The sequence below is a fragment of the Hyaena hyaena genome, unplaced genomic scaffold, assembly GCF_003009895.1.
Source record: "Hyaena hyaena isolate Hyena2069 unplaced genomic scaffold, ASM300989v1 scaffold_220, whole genome shotgun sequence".
Lineage (NCBI taxonomy): Eukaryota > Metazoa > Chordata > Mammalia > Carnivora > Hyaenidae > Hyaena > Hyaena hyaena.
In genome coordinates this window covers 1,036,530-1,051,384 of record NW_024080852.1, presented here as the reverse complement: position 1 = coordinate 1,051,384, position 14,855 = coordinate 1,036,530, and the positions used below count along the sequence as shown (strand labels likewise).

General features: G+C 40.3%; 1 protein-coding gene across 5 annotated transcripts in view; it reads right to left on the bottom strand.

Annotated features, from left to right (window-relative positions):
* TPK1 (thiamin pyrophosphokinase 1) overlaps window positions 1-14,855 on the bottom strand; it is a 332,856-nt gene that overhangs the window by 146,240 nt on the left and 171,761 nt on the right. The window lies entirely within an intron of this gene.

Genomic DNA, 14,855 nt, shown 5'->3' with positions numbered 1-14,855 from the left:
GAGCTCGAATTCATGAACTGTCAGATCATGACCTGGGCTGAAGTCAGACACTTAACCAACTGAGCCACCCAGGCACCCCAAGAAAAGTTTTTAAAAAGGGAGGATAAAAGCACATATTTACAGCACTGAAAATTGATCAACGTATCCAAGCTTGTCTGTGCGTGTGTGTGTGTGTGCATGTGTGTTTCCTCCCCACCAGTTCATTCTCTGTTAGCTCTTGTGTGTGATTAGTACTTGCAGTATTGTCTGCCCTATGACATACCAAACCTACGAGTTTCATCCTTAACCTTCAATTCTCAGAATGGAGCCCTCTTCTCACTCTGTCTAGCCCCTAATGTGTCTTCCCCAAGGAGACTGGGCACTGGAGAAGGTTCACTCCCAAGAGGCTCCTCATGGATCCCATCAGACTTCAACTACGGCATCGCTGACAACCTATCAGGATAATCTGCTTAACCAAAGCAAGTATCCCAAAGGCTACATGGTATTAGAGTCAGAAATTGCACCTCATTCAGCTTGCATTTTCAACGGCAATATTTAATAGAAGGGCTGGATATATATAATGGGCATCCTTTAGCTGAATGGTACAGTTTTCACATCGTAACTCTTTGGCAAACAAGACCAAATCATTATCCAGTATACACTTTGTCTATTTTCATGGCCCCTATTCCTTTCTCAAATTCTTGACAGGGAAAATGATTAAAGAGTTATTCTTCAAAGCGCCCTGTAACTGGTTCTATTATTACTGTCACTGTCGTTTCTGTCCTTTAATTCAGCTTGCACCCAACTATTATTCTATTTTTCGAAGTTATCTGATGGCTTTCCATTCCAAAGTCCCTAATGGATTACCATTACCTCTGGATCAAAATTCAGATTCCATATCTAGAGATTAAAAATTCTCCATGTTGACCACAATCTTTATAACTGTAAATGTAATCTCACAACTGCTGTGGACAGTTCTCGTCCATAGAGCCCTGAGTGCATACACGGTTTGAATTTTTCTTTGTTTACTCTCAGACTGCTATTAGGAATGTGTGAAGCACTTTAATTTCAGGTACCCTGCTCTTGAGAGAGTATAGGACAATGAGTGAGCTCATTCCCAGAAGAATGCAAGGTTGCTTGGGCTGGCCCCGGACAAAGCTTTGAAATGTTTTAGTTAAAACATCTCAAGCCTGATTTTAGTGATAGTTCTGTCTTCCCTTACAGATCTGTCCTGAGTACTAATATTTCCTTGATTAATTGGACTGTAGGTACAAGCCATATCAGAGAGATCCCTGGGGATGAAGCATCTTTTTCATACAAACAAAACAACACTGTGATATATACAAAAATGTGGAACATGTTATTTTTCCTTCCCAAGTAAATACACCAAGGGTTGGCAAGAGCTAATTTGCATGTGTTCACATTTCTCTGTATCAGGAAGTAAGCGCCAAGGAGAGCTGGATGGAATAAGCAAACATACTGATGGATTTTTTTACATGATTTTATTCTATTATCTCTGCTGAAAATTAAATTCTTTGAAGAGCAAGGACTATATTTACAAGTAAGTATAATTACAGAAAGTCACAGTTTGTATAAATAAGTACATGGATTATTATAAATCCAATGGATTTAATTATGGTCTCCAAACCTCTCACACTATCAGGATATGAAGATTTTTCTAGGGAAAATGTATTCAAAGATATTCCTTTTGAATTATGGGGTCCTGAGAAATGGAAAGATGTATTACTTGTGGTTTAGAACAGCCAGAATATGGCACATAGTATCTTCGATATAGTTGGTGTTTAGTGTAAAATAAAAAATCAAAATATCATTTATATCATATTCAGAAACAATTAGCTCTTTGGAAGTAGAGTTTGAAAGGCTATTACAATTTGCATTATATTAATTTTGTCCACAGATGCTAAATGATTGCTCAATGAATGAAAAAATTCCCTTCTACATTCTTGAGCATCCTATTCAAAATGGATCAGACACTTTTCACTCTGGCTAAGAATTCTCTGTTTCCTTACTGAAAGTGAATATTTGAAATCAGTGCACAGAACAGTCATTCTTTCCATTCTGTGGAAACTCAGACATGAACCTGTACCTACTTCCTGCAGTTATTCCTACCTACTGAGCAAGGTAAGAAGAGACAGATGATTGTCCAAACCCTTGTGCAAACAGATTGGCTTTGGTCAGAAATGCTTTGTTCTTGGGGTGCCTCAATGGCTTAGTTGGTTAAGCGTCTGACTTCAGCTCAAGTCACGATCTTGGGGTTAGTGGGTTCCAGCCCCACATCAGGCTCTGTGCTGACAGGTCAGAACTTGGAGACTGTTTCAGATTCTGTGTCTCCCTCTCTGTCTGCCCCTACCCTGCTCACACTGTCTCTGTCTCTCAAAAATGAATAAACTTAAAAAAAAATTTAAAAAAAAAGGATCGCTTTGTTCTTTGAAGGTGAGTATTTTTGCACTGAGGATCATTTTTTAATAGCAATTATCCTCTCTTGCATCACCAGGATTCATTTTTACTCAAAGCTATTTCTTGCTGTGCGTCAGCCATAAAAGAAGTCTTTGCTGTATATTCTTGTCCACAGTGACAAATGAAACTCTTGGTTTCCATATCTGGCTGGATTAGATTTAGCTGTTTGCAATACTTTGAGTGTATTATTTTCCCAAAGTTGAGCCATATAAACCTCTCTTCATGTTTTACTGACCAGTTTATAATAGGTGGCCATCAGACTTGCTGTACTGCAATCCTTAGGTTTTGCAATCTGGAGCAATATAAATAGTTTATGTTAATTATCCCCTTCCCACCTTCTGGGAGAATAGAGAACATTGTGATTGCAAATTTTGCACTTGGTCATTAACGCTCTGGTTTCTAGATATGCATTCGAGCATTTAAAAATGCCGAATGAGAATGTTAAAACTGTTACTGCCGTGACTTTAATTACTTAAAGCTTATTTTTTGCAAAGTGAGGAAGTGAGCATTACCTGATACACATACACAAAATAGCTGATCATCTCGTCATCCTTAGGTTCACTTTAATGTTATAAGCAATGCTTTTGTATACTATTTTGTTAAATGTATTCCGTACCCATGGGCATCCATAGTAAGTGGAGTGCCGTCTAGGATCAAACATTTGTTCAGTAACAATTCCCTCTTTCTGAAATAATTTCCTGTATTTGTATGAATGCTTTAAAAAATCAGAATACTGGGGGACCTGGGTGGCTCAGTTGGTTAAGCATCCAACTTCAGCTCAGGTCATGATCTCACAGTTTGTGAGTTCGCGTCCCACATGGGGCTCCATGCTGCCAGCTTGGAGCCTGGAGCCTGGAGCCTGCTTTGGATTCTGTGTCTCCCTTTCTCTCTCTCTCTCTGCCCCATCCCCACACATGCTCTGTCTCTCTCTCAAAAATAAATAAACATTAAAGAATAAATAAAAACAAAAAATCAGAATACTTAGGGTCTATTTTCTAACCATCTAAAATCTCTAGTAGAAATGGATAAGGAAACAGAATTAAAATGTAATCAGTGTACCCTGAATTCAGATCTTCCTATTTCCCTATGTGTTCCTAGATATCTCGCCCCAGCTGCTCATATTGGAGATTACATATATTCACATATATGTTAAGAGGCGAAGGTACATCACAGGCCCAGGAAAGGAGTGCACTTCCCTTCCTTCTCCGCCAGCCATCCAGCTTTTGGTACGCTACTTGCTGCTCCAGACAGGCATGTTGGCCATTGTATGCTAAGTCCAAATGTGCTGGGAAAGCGGAGACAGGATGGCATTTTCTACTTCCAGTGAAGAAGAGATGAAAAGAATGGAAAGTGAAAGCGATACAAATTCCATCTTCCCCTCTGACTTAAATGGAACCTTCTGAGATACCTACCCTCGTCATCAAACACAAAGGAGAATGTATTTCTATGGATATATTCCTCTTCTCCTGATGACCTAATTGGCTACCACTGAGGACATACTGATCTGGTATGTACATCCCCGGGATAAGCAGGGACAGCCTATTAGTTGTCAGTCATGACTTAAACTACATACAAATCATTTCTTACAAATGCAGTTATAATTAATATCGTGGACAATCACAATCACAATCATAGATTGCAGAAGGAGAGATTTTAGGATCTACTCAGTGTTTGCACGATACTCCACTCTATGTGCATTATTCTTACAGAAATCCTCAAGATAGACTTCCTTCCTCCTCTGTCTGCAGTTTCTGCATCTTCACGTTGCAGCAATTCACAATAAAACAGTCCTCTCCATGTGAGGCTAGCACGCCTTCTGCGGACGAGGCGTCACACCTACCGCATCGGCAACTCTCTGCCTTAATAAGAAATTTTACCTGGCAAGCGAGTCATCCAACTGAGATTCCTGATAAGCAGATAAACTTAACCCTTGTCCCGGGGCCTACAAAAGCATGCTTCTCCTGTGGCATGGATGGATGGGGCTGCCAGAGCTGCTAAGGCAGTAAGCTTTTTATATCCGCAGCAACATCCCCCGAGTCACTTCAAAGCACTGGGTGTATCTATTTTCTCTTGTTACACAGCACTATAAAAAAGATTGCTGGTCTCAGAGAAGAAGGAAAAACAGAGATGTGAATTTCTCTTTTGAAGGCTTCTCTGAAATGATCTAAGAAACAGCCAGCTGGTGAATTCATGCCCAGAACACTTTCCTTCCTCTTGCTTCTTCTTCTGATACTTGGTTTGCACAGTATTTGTTCCAGAGCCTGAATGGATAAGTAGTTACTTCAGCCCTTGATAAAGATAACCATCCTGGTTATGTACTAAAAACAAGACGTGTTTTCTGTGGACAAACGTATGTACAGCTGAAGCTGCCTATGTGTGTCCATGTGTTACTTTCTAGAAATTCATAACAATGACTAATTTCGGTTTACAACATGGCTTTGAGGTAGACAGGCTCAGTCAAGAAGGTAGAGAAGGCTGTCACAGAAGTCTTCCATTGCCTCGGCTAGACAGCAGATGCTGGAACTGACTGGTATTACTTCGAGGAAGCTGGCAAGATGTATTCTTGTCAAGTACACATCGGTAATGGCTTATGAGACAATCTCTATGTATTTTCACTTTGTAGCCCTCAACTTTTGCAGGTAACTTAGACCTTGGAAAAAGAAGCAGGTCCCAGAAGTTACAAGACACCGATTGATAAAATGTGAAGAAGGTATTTCATGTACCATTTTAAATTACACACAGCTCCTCCACTACCCCATAAAACGAAGAGAAGAACAAAAGGTATATATGATCAAAAACTAGCTCCATGTACTGCCAAAGCCAAAAACTCTTCCATTATAACAAGAGCTGGAGCAGAATAAGCCTTGTTAAAGTAGATTACTTAATAGACTTTGCCAGTATTTGATAAAAAGACTTGCTAAAAAAAAGGATTCTTCCCTATATGTGCACATTCATTTATTCAGTAAATATTTATGTGGTGTCTGCTATGTGCCAGGTATTCCTGTAGGTGCTGGGAATATAACAGGGAATAAAAATGTACACCGTTACCTGCCCACATGAAGTCTGCATTTCCATGAGTGAGGATGTAACAAAAACCAACATCCTAACTATATAGGATGTTAGATGATGACAAATGTGATGAAGATTGAGCAGACAGGGGGATAAGGGTTGCTGAGCCGAGAAATCTGAGAGGAGGTGGGCTGGGGGCTGTTATTTTAAAAGGGAGGTTTATGGGGGTACCTGGGGGGCTCAGCTGATTTAGCATCCGACTTCAGCTCAGGTCATGATCCCACAGCTCATGAGTTTGAGCCCCATGTCAGGCTCTGTGCTGACAGCTCAGAGCCTGGAGCCTGCTTTGGATTCTGTGTCTCCCTCTCTCTCTGCCCTTCTCCTGCTCATGCTCTGTCTCTGTCTCTCTCTCAAAAATAAATAAACATTAAAAAAATTTTAAAGAATTTTTATGAAAGACTTCATGAATATGACTTGCAATATCATCAGGAAACCAATTATATTATTCCATTTTCTTAAATGCAAAGTTAAAGGGTGAAATAGGAGAGCTCCATATAAATAATTACTTTAAATTATTTTTAATGTTTTATTTATTTCTGAGAGAGAGAGACAGCATGAGCAGGGGAGGGTAAGAGAGGGAGACACAGAATCTGAAGCAGGCTCCTCTGATGCAGGTCTCGAATCCAGGAACCGTGAGATCATGACCTGAGCCAAAGTCAGATGCTTAACCGACTGAGCCACCCTGGCGCCCCACAATTACTTTAAAAAGCTGAATCTTTTCTGTAGAGGCAAGTTACAGCATTTACTGCAGTCTGAGTTATTCTGCAGTTACATGTACATCTGTCTCCTCTAGGAGACTGGAGGATTGGGGCCTTGAACTTAGCTGCCCAACTAAGCATAACAACCAAGTTCGCCAAGCCAGTGGGAAGGAGACCCCTCAGCAGCTTCCACAGTGTAGTGACAGGGAGGAAGTCTGTCCTTGCAACTCTAAATTCTGAACACATCCGTCGGGGAGCATAAGGCACACAATGGTTGTCGCGGGATTACACAAGTCAGAGCACATGTCCCGCTTACTCTCTGAGCCAAGGCAAGATACGAGCCATGGTTGGCTGGGTTATGCTGGATTCCATTACTAAACACACACATGCCATTCTCACCGGTTCCCTGGGAATGAAGGACGGTGAAGACATCCCTGAGGCAACAATTCAACACCTAAGGAGTCCTCCGTTTCCTTCAAGTTTCTGGTATTAAAATAATTCTTGTGAAATGAGAATATGTCCAAAAGAACCAATGCTATTGATGAGTCCATGAACCTGGGCTATAAACTGTAACTAGTTTAAGAGATTTCTAAAAACACAGTCTAATTCTAAAATCATGTGAGTCTATGAAATTTATTATAAAATCAAAAGATCACAATATATTTTTTGTTACGCACAAAATATATTTTTGTAAAATAATTATAAATCCTATAGCTTCTGTAATTTACAAAAAGCAATACATTATATAAATACATTATACAAAGTATGCTGCAGATCACAAGAGCTACATAAAACAATATATGACTATTAACACTACTGTTGTTATACTTCTATTAAGGATTTTCTATGTAACAGGCAATGAGGCACTCTGCCCCGTAACTCACTGGTCCAGGTAGATTGTTATTCTGACTTTGCAGATGAGAACATTGAGGCTTAACAAACTTAACAGCTTTCTATCACCATGCAGCTAGAAAGAGTGCCAGCCCTGTCCCAAGCATTTGAACACCAAACCTCTAATAACAATACACTCACTGCATGATGTTGGGAAAACCGGACAGCAACATGAAGAGTGAAACTGAACCACTTTCTTACAGAAAACACAAAAATAAATTCAAAATGGACAAAAGACCTAAATGTGAGACAGGAAACCATCAACATCCTAGAGGAGCGAACAGGCAGCAACCTCTCTGACCCTGGCTGAAGCAACTTCTTACTAGACACGTCTCTGGAGGCAAGGGAAACAAAAGAAAACATGAACTATTGGGACTTCATTAAGATAAGAAGCTTCTGCACAGAGAAGGAAACAGTAAAAAAAAAAAAAAAAAAAAAAACTGAAATGGGAGAAGATATTTGCAAATGACATATCTGATAATGGGTTATTATTAAAAATACAGAAGGAACTTATCAAACTCAACACCCATAAAACAAATAATCCAGTGAAGAAATTGGCAGAAGACATGAACAGACATTTCTCCAAAGAAGACATCCAGGTGGCTAATAGACACATGAAAAGATGCTCAACATCACTCATCATCAGGGAAATACAAATCAAAACTAAGATGAGATACTACCTCACACATGTCAGAATGGCTAAAATCAACAACTCAGGAAACAACACATGTTGGTGAAGATGTGGAGATAGAGAAACCCTTTTGCACTGTTGGAAGGAATGCAAACTGGTGCAGCCACTCTGGAAAACAGTACAGAGTTTCCTCAAAAAATTAAAAATAGAATTACCCTATGACCAGCAATTGAACTACTGGGTATTTACCCAAAGGATACAAAAACACTGATTTGAAGAGATACATGCGCTCTCATGCTCATAGCAGCGCTAGCATGATCAACAACAGCCAAACTATGGAAAGAACCCAAATGTCCATCAACTGATGAATGGAGAAAGATGCAGTGTATATATGTGTATATATACACACACACAATATATATACCATGGAATATTACTCAGCAATCAAAAAAATTAAATCTTTCCATTTGTAATCACATGGATAGAGCTAAAGTGTATTATGCTAAGTGAAATAAATGAGTCAGAGTAAAACAATTACCATATGAGTAAAATCATGAGTTTATATGTGAAATAAATGAGTCAGAGTAAAACAATTAACATATGAGTAAAAAATGGAATTTAAGAAACAAAACAGATGGACATAGGGGAAGGAAGAATAAAAAAGACAGGGAGGCAAACCATAAGAGACTCTTAACTATAGAGAAAAAAACTGCTGGAGGAGAAGTGGGTGTTGGGGATTGGGCTAAATGAGTGATGGGTATTAAGGAGGGCACTTGTGGGGCGCCTGGCTTAGTCAGTTAAGCGTCCGACTTTCGCTTAGGTCATGATCTCGCGGTTCGTGGGTTCGAGCCCCGCGTCGGGCTCTGTGCTGACTGCCAGCTCAGAGCCTGGAGCCTGTTTCAGTCTGTGACTCCCTCTCTCTCTGATCCTCCCCTGCTCACGCTGTCTCTCTCTCTCTCTCTCCTAGAAATAAATAAAAAACATTAAGAAAAAATAAGGAGGGCACTTGTTGCGATGAGCAGTGGATGTTATATGTAAACAAGGAATCACTAAATTCTATTCCTGAAACTAATACTATACACTAACCAGAATTTAAATAAAAACTTGAAACAAAAAACTACAATACAAGACTAATGCTTTTAATAATAAGCATATTTACTATTACAATGGTAGACACAAGGATAAGTCATCTAAACATGTTGCAGGAGAATTAATAGGATATCAAAAATACTATTAAGAAATCCCTTTCAAAGAAAAATTGAGTTAAGGTTTGCTATGATGTCCTTGGGAATTTGCATTAATGTTATTGGAAATATGTTTACTCAATGAACAAATATTTATTGAGTAAATAACCGGGAGACATAAAAGATTTCAAACAAATATGCATTTAATATACAAGACAGGAGTTTTTATAAGGGAGTAGAGTGAATGAGGTCAAACAGATGCTAATAAAATAGCCCAAGTGAGAAACGATAAAGGTCTGAACTAACCTAGTAGCAGTAAGGCTGGAAAATAAAAATGAGCACAAGAGATACCTACAGAATTACGGGAGCTGGGACCCACTGGTCAGGGATGGTACATATAGCAAAATACAAGGCTACTCTTAGGTTTCTGCCAGGTGGATGGATGAGATAAAGAAGAAAGAGAAAATGGGATTCAGTGAGAAAAATGATGGCTTTTGTTCTGGACCCTGAAATGAAATTCTTCTGGCCTTCCAGTTAGCAGTTAGACAAAGGTTTGGGGGATCTAGATGAGAGGTATAAATTAGGGGGTTAATGGTACAGAAGTAATCACTGAAGCCCGGGGACATAAGATAATAAGGCAGGTGTGACAGAGTATCTCACTAAGAAGAGCCAGGTGAAAATGGAGGTGGTGATATGGAGACCACAGGACTCTGACATGTAAGGAGGCAGTGCAGGAATAAGCAAGGTTACTTCTTCTGGAGCCAATGCTGATAAAATTCTACCTAATCTCAGTTCTCTTTGATTAACTAGCACCATTCCTGGAGGTCTTGAGGAACCAGGAAGGTTGGGGACCTGGGCTGTTGCTGTAGCTTAACGATCGTCAAGTTTCCAGCTAAGATTTTCAAGCAGGCATAGTTTTCCCATAAAATAGTTGCTGAAATATACAACAGAGAAATTTTGTTGTATATTTTGAAACTTTTTGAGGAAAAAGTTCCTTCTTTTTGAGGAAATGCTTTAAAGGTGAAAGAGTTCATTAAAAAGTATTTGGATTTGCCTGGGTGCTAAGAAGTTCTTGCCTTTTAATTCTACCTTACTGAACCATGTCACAAAAAAGATTATACTACCCTATAGTTGGAGCATATGTCAAACGGTAAACTTTTTTTTTTTCAAGTCAACTCTTGAGTTTGCAATAATTTTAGATTTAATAAAAAGTTGCAAAGATTATAACTTCCCTGGGTATAAGGATTATACCCTTCACCCAGTCTCTGCTAATGTTAACATCTTCTGTAACCATGGTGTATCTGTTCTACCTGAGATTGACACCAATATACTGCTATTCACTCAACTTGAGACTTTATTCACACATTCCCAGTTTCCCACTAACACCCTTATTCCACTTCAGGGACCAGTGAGGATGCCACCTTGCACCGCATTTCCATGTCTCCTTCATCTCCTCTCGTTTGAGACAGTTTGCGATCTTTCCTTGTTTTTCATGACCCTGAAAATTTCGGTCAGGTATTTTGTAGAATGATACTCAGTGTGACTCTGATTTCTTTTCAAAGATAACCTGGAATTAAGGGTCTTAAGAAAGAACTTCCCAAGTTCCCTTGTCACCCTTTAAGTTATAGAGAGGGGCCTGGACTATCAACAGGAATTACCGCTGACACCTTGACTGAGGTGGGCTTTGCCAAGTGTCTGTACTGTAGACTTTTTTTTTTAATGTTTTTTATTTATTTCTGAGAGAGAGAGAGAGACAGACAGACAGACAGACACAGCGTGAGCAGGGAAGGGTCAGAGAGAAAGGGAGACACAGAATCCGAAGAAGGCTCCAGGCTCTGAGCGAGCTGTCAGCACAGAGCCTGACACGGGGCTCGAACCCACGAACTGTGAGATCATAACCTGAGCCTAAGTCGGATGCTCAACCTACTGAGCCACCCAGGTGCCCTCTACTACAGACTCTTCATCCCTTTCCCGAATACATGTTAACACACACAACACATTTATTAAATTCTCCGTTAGAGGAGATTGGAATCTTGCCAAAGACACTGGCTTATCAGAGTAGAGCATACTAGAGACACCAGGGTCCCTTGAAGTTACCACTCAGAACACTATCATGGCCGCTCCTACAGCCCTAGGAATCAGAGCTGATGAGAGTGAGGAGTAATTACTCCAATCAGATAGAGTCTTAAGCGAGAAGTAATGGGCATTTGGACAAACAGACAAAAAAGCCATCGGTCCATTACAAAACAGTAATGCACACCTAACCCAACATTGAAAATTAGTGGATACAAATAAATATTCTAAAACTCATAATACCTTGAAGATGTCTAAACATAATGCATCTATCTGAGAAATACCATGTAGGAATTAGATAGAAAGACTAATATCCCTTACCTAATCTCAATAGTTGAGAACTATAATTTAGACATAAACACATGAAAACTGTTCTCATACATACAAATTACAAATTAATATTTTCTCAGGTGATTAAAAGATCTAAAAAAAAAGAACTTCATATAAGAGGTAATAATCCCACAGTCCATATTTAATTTGCAGCTGTCAATATTTGTGTGCATGTATAAACGTCGTTTGCCCTCATTTCACACAGTACTTATTCAGCATACTGTGTCATTTGATTGAAAAACTGATTTTAAAAAACTTGGTATAAGGCGGCTAAAACATATCAAAATTTTACCAAATACAACTAGTACACAATCGATAGTGTGAAGTTAATGACAACTTCTCTGCCCAAATTTTGTCTAATGTTAAACCTATGATTAAAATATCAGAGACGCAAAGAACATATTCAGTTGTCATATAAAACTAGGACTGTGCTAAGCTGTATTTTAGGAGGCCTGTTATTCTTAGGGCCTTAACAATCTGGATGTATTTCTGCTTCATCCTAAGCAACACACATCTTTAGAAAGTTGGAGCAATAGCTTTTAATGTTTTTCACTGAATTCAAAGGTTTAGATCTCAAGTATGCATCACGGCATCAGAAAATACATGTGCTCCCTGAAGATCCGGTCCTATCAGACGGCATCCTGATAATATATTATTCATGACTCAGCTCCAGATAAACAACGTAGTAACATAAAAGCGAAGCATTAAAAAGTCACATGTATCGATGAACCCTTTTGTAAAAGGATAAAAGGTGAGGGTGAGCAGGCATAAAACAGGTAAGTAAATAAATAGATGAAGTGACTTAGGAAAATTTTAAAAAATTAATCATATATTTTGGGTAGTAGACTCCTTTAGAGTAAGGACAGACCCTAATTCAAATTATAACGTTCTAATATGGTACACGGTATGATTCTTAACATATTAAATGTTACTTTAATTCAATTCCTTTATATCATAATTAACATTTTAAAGTATGTGCTACTAAGAGAAGATCTTACTATAAGATACAGACATTGATGACAACCTTGTATTTATAATTTAATAAGCAGAAAAAGAGAAATGTATGATAATTGGGCTGTGGACTTATTAGGTGGGAAAGCATAAAGGATTTTTTATACAGTTTATGTGCATTTTAACACGAACATTTGGACAGTCCTCATGATGGTCTCACTGAGGGTAGGAGACCATGTACAAGGGTATCTTCTATAACTTTCCTTGCTAATGCTTCTAATCTTGCTTTTCTCTTGCTATTACTTTAAGTCACATAAAACGATGTACTTTGAAGTTAAATGTAAAGTCAGGTGGAAACTCAGATACCCCATTTTGTCAGATTTACTATAACTGAAGGTTATATTAATGAAACCACAAGGCTTTCATTGTGAGTAATGGAGCCTCCAGTTTATCCAATTATGCTTCTTAAAACACCAAACTCATCATACCTACTGTCCATCTGAAAACACTCCAAACACCCTCCTCTCTCCATCCCCCCACGCCGCTGCTCTCCATCCTCCCCTCTCCATCCCCCCACGCTGTTGCTCTCCATCCTCCCCTCTCCACCCTCCCCTCGCTCAGGTGTCTTCTTTGTCTTTCTTCCTCTGCCACCCACCTGTACCTGTTTATGATGTCTGGCCTTCTCTAAAAAGCCCTTCCCTCCCTGTGTGGTGCTCAACTCTCCTGTGCATTCCTACAGTGCGCAACACACGCTCACGTTCACAGGGCACTTCTTACACTCAAGGTGCTGCTGTTCAGTCATGAGCAAGACAGATCTGTCCCAGCTTCGTGGGTTGTTACAGCAAAGCTTGGAAGAAAGGCTTCGAGCCAACGGTTAGAAATAACCAACAAAATTATTAGAGGTGCTCAGAGTGTCTCAAAGGAGAAAAAGGGGGTACAGAAACCTAGAGTGACAGACCCTTATCTGGAGGGATGGGCAAGAGGAGGCCTCTTTAAGGACATCACCTCTTCTGCCATCATGGTATAGGCAAAGAGAAGGAAACATCTGAAAAACATTAAAATGTGCAAACATATCTAGGCAGAGGGGCATGTGGGTGGCTCAGTTGGCTGGGCATCTGATTTCAGTTCAGGTCATGATCTTGTGGCTCATGGGTTCAAGCCCCAAGTTGGGTTCTGTGCTGACAGCTCAGGCAATGGAGTCTGCTTTGGATTCTGCATCTCCCTCTCTCTCTGCTCTTCCCCTGCTCATACTCTGTCAATCTCTCTCTCCCAAAAATAAACAAACATTTAAAAAAAATTCTAGACAGAAGAGGCAACATACGCACAAATCACTCAAAGCAGAGAAGAAGAGGGAACAGGACACATTTTGGAGTAAAGAGAAAAAGGAGGACAAGATGGGCTGGACAATGCATTGGGCCTAAATCACGCCAGGGTCCAGGGGCAGCAGTGGAAGCTCACTGCTCCTTTTTCTCCCAGAAAAAAAAACTCGCTGGGGCTGGGAGGGGGGGGCAGCGGCTGTCATGGCCCCGAGGCAACTCCTTCGGGATGCAGTACCCAGCACCACCAAGGCCGCAGCCCTCCCTGAGAGCTTCCCGCCAGAGACTGAGCGCAGTGGGAGTGGGAGGGTCTGGCCCTTTCCGCCCCATGCAGGACTCCTCTGCCCGGTCCTCCCGCTTCCGCCCTCCCACTGGGTCCACCGAGACTTTCTCAGATCTGTTTCACGGACCATATGCAGCTGATGACCCTCTTTCCCCAGCTTGAAGCTCTCTCTGAATTTCAGTGTTGTTGAGTTTGAGATATGATTATTTATGTTCAGACTTAACGACCGAGTACTATATTACAAATACTATCAATTTGACACACATAACTGCATTCCCAGCTTTCGATAATTTCAGTGTTGATGCTGGGAAAACTGAAAACAAGTTGTGAAGATCTTTACCATTTTTTTCCCCTAAGAAACTCAACCTCAGCTATGTCTGGATGAAGCAATGGGCTTCATTGGAACTCTCAATGGGCTGTGCTCTGTTTTCATTACGCAAATATTTAATTATAGCAATTTATTGCTAGAAATAGCACAATACATTTGGTATCTTTCAAGCTACACCAGAGATGGGAAGTGCTCCCCCAATTACTTTTGTTCCGTTTGCACAATGTGCTCCTTGTCCATTATGATCATTAACAAGGCTTGTCTTCAGAGAGAAAAGGATCTACTATGTCACCTTAGCAAATATATGCTCAAAGAAATCTTTGATAACCTCCTGTGGGGGAGTAAGTTTTTCTCAGGGCTGCCTCTCCAACCCCTACCCTGTCCGGCCACATGTGAGTTCATCGTGCGGTTTGCAGGGGACACATGGAAGGTTCCCCAGCCCGCCTCAGTCCAAGACGGTCAGGTTACTCTCATCCTCTGTGGCCCTCAGCAAGAGTGGCCTTATGCAGAGACCTCAGGACTAGAGTTTCATGATGATAGCAAATGATGTCCCTGCTCCCTTAATTCCCCTTGACATGAGGGGTCAGAAGTTGCTTCAAGTGGCCAGTGAAAGCAATCAGGGAAACCAGGCTAAAGACAAAACC